We start from the raw sequence: 2,500 nt of genomic DNA on the forward strand, positions 1-2,500 counted from the left end.
CACCTTAATGCGGCTTGTACTGAGACATGCATGGCTTAATCTTTGAGACAAGCATATGACTACTGGCAGGATCAACCAGGGAGCTGCGTCAACTAGAGCTGAGCAGCCGGCCGCCCGGGAGTGTGTCCCGGGGGCCCGCGCGAACACGCAAGCGTCCGCTCAATCATTCTGCAAACAGGAGGAGGCTGAGCTCCCCTGCACAATACACCTCGAAACCCTCTCAGGTCCCGGCGGCGCGCAGCGCCGTCCCAAGTACTTGGTCGGGTTCGAGAGAGGCGCAATCGCCCGGAGTTAGGCGAGTAGACGCTTTCGGTGCGACCACCCGTGCTCCCAACTGAGCTTGCCGCTGCCGACAGAGGCCCGGGAGCGTGCTGTCGTGGCATTGCCGGCGGGAGACAACACGCGCCACCTACGGTGACCGGCAGCTCCAACGCCAGCGCCACAGAAGGACAAAAGCCCCACTTGGGTGCCGAAGCGAACTCTCCCAGCACAGCGCACGCGCCAACACATCCGCACAGCTGCGATACAAACCACCAGCGAGAACCGCTGGGGCGACCGAGCAGCAGACGGCGTCGCGGCGCCGAGCGCCGGGCGGCGGCGCATCCTCAACGCACACAGTCCTCAATCGGACCAGCACACTGAAGATGTCCACCGCGCTTCGCACCGGGCCCGCGAGGACCTACTTTGGCCGCACGGCGCCGCGCGCAGGGTGCGCCGGCGCGCAGCTGCGACGCCTGCCGCGTCCGTCGGCCGGCGCGCCTGCCACTGGCCGCCCCCACCAGCCGGCTGTAGCGCGTGCGCCCACGCACCGCGCGGCCAGCACGCCGGGAGGCGCCCCCTCACCGGCCGGGGACGGTCCCACCCAGCCACCGCCGCGTATCGCTTCACACCCAGATGCCGTTCAGTTTCGTCGGCATGGTGGGTATCGCTGGAACAACCGGTTAGTACCTCAACCTATCGTCGCCATCACCGATTCACCCCTAGCGAGAACAACCGCACCACAACAGGTTACCATTTGTTCATTTGCGTAACTTCACCAGAAAACGCAGGCGTCCATCGCCATTTGCAACTTCAACGATTATTGCATGCCTGTGTCAGGTGTCACGCCACACTACGTCTGCCCACATACACGCAACAAAATGTGCACGCCTAGACAATACGTGGAAGGTGGCCCCCGTACGTATGCGATGTCCATTGCTCGAACGACTGTCAACCGGCCTCTGTAGCATGTCGCAGATATGGAACGCGGTGCACCATGCCATCACGGTGTGTGAGGAGAGACGACTAGGTCCGAATACATCAACAGACAGCTCATGCTGATCGCCATCCACGGCGTCCGTTCCTCCCACACGTCTCTATGGCGTACCACACTGCAATCCAGCTCTCATAGGGAGACGACACGTAGCTGCGTGCACAATATTTGCACTGTATGGTCCGCCGTTTTTGGGCGCAGTCGTTGTGCGGTCACACATGTGCCACGATGTATCATTCAGTACATAAGGACGAATGTGCAGTACAGATTGTGGTTCACGCGTACGACATCAGCGGACAGTTGACACAGGCCGCACCACAACGTAGCCTGAGTACGTCGCATGCGAAGGGCATTGAACATGCAAACTTCTCACCAACCAGCTTGCGAAGGCAGGGGGCAAGGTGGGGACGTGGGGAGGGGCGGCATGTACGTCCTGCTGCCATCCACATTACAGTGTACAGCAGGAGCATGTGGAAAGTGAGCAAGACTTGCAAGGTGTTTAACATGAAGCGATACACAGGGGTGCGGGCAGTGCGAGTAGCGAACTATATTGCGAGGGTTGCGGGTGGGCAACACTACAGTAATTGAACGAGTCGTATAACAATTACAGAGCAGGTTTAGGCGACAACGTGGGTTACGTTAAGGCGACAACATGGGTTAGGTTAAGGCACAACATGGGTTAGGTTAAGGCACAACATGGGTTAGGTTAAGGCACAACATGGGTTAGGTTAAGGCACAACATGGGTTAGGTTAAGGCACAACATGGGTTAGGTTAAGGCACAACATGGGTTAGGTTAAGGCACAACATGGGTTAGGTTAAGGCACAACATGGGTTAGGTTGAGGCACAACATGGGTTAGGTTAAGGCACAACATGGGTTAGGTTGAGGCACAACATGGGTTAGGTTGAGGCACAACATGGGTTAGGTTGAGGCACAACATGGGTTAGGTTAAGGTACAACATGGGTTAGGTTAAGGTACAACATGGGTTAGGTTAAGGTACAACATGGGTTAGGTTAAGGTACAACATGGGTTAGGTTAAGGTACAACATGGGTTAGGTTAAGGTACAACATAGGTTAGGTTAAGGTACAACATAGGTTAGGTTAAGGTACAACATAGGTTAGGTTAAGGTACAACATAGGTTAGGTTAAGGTACAACATAGGTTAGGTTAAGGTACAACATAGGTTAGGTTAAGGTACAACATAGGTTAGGTTAAGGTACAACATAGGTTAGGTTAGGTTAGGTTAG

General features: G+C 56.0%; 1 non-coding gene across 1 annotated transcript in view; it reads right to left on the minus strand.

Annotated features, from left to right (window-relative positions):
- The window catches only part of LOC124734339, a 1,909-nt gene extending 1,827 nt beyond the window's left edge, over positions 1-82 (minus strand). Inside the window, exon 1 of the ribosomal RNA XR_007009332.1 lies at positions 1-82. This exon is cut by the window's left edge and continues 1,827 nt beyond it. This is a non-coding gene — a ribosomal RNA (small subunit ribosomal RNA).
- Positions 83-2,500: the final 2,418 nt, after the last annotated feature.

The sequence above is a fragment of the Schistocerca piceifrons genome, unplaced genomic scaffold, assembly GCF_021461385.2.
Source record: "Schistocerca piceifrons isolate TAMUIC-IGC-003096 unplaced genomic scaffold, iqSchPice1.1 HiC_scaffold_1424, whole genome shotgun sequence".
Lineage (NCBI taxonomy): Eukaryota > Metazoa > Arthropoda > Insecta > Orthoptera > Acrididae > Schistocerca > Schistocerca piceifrons.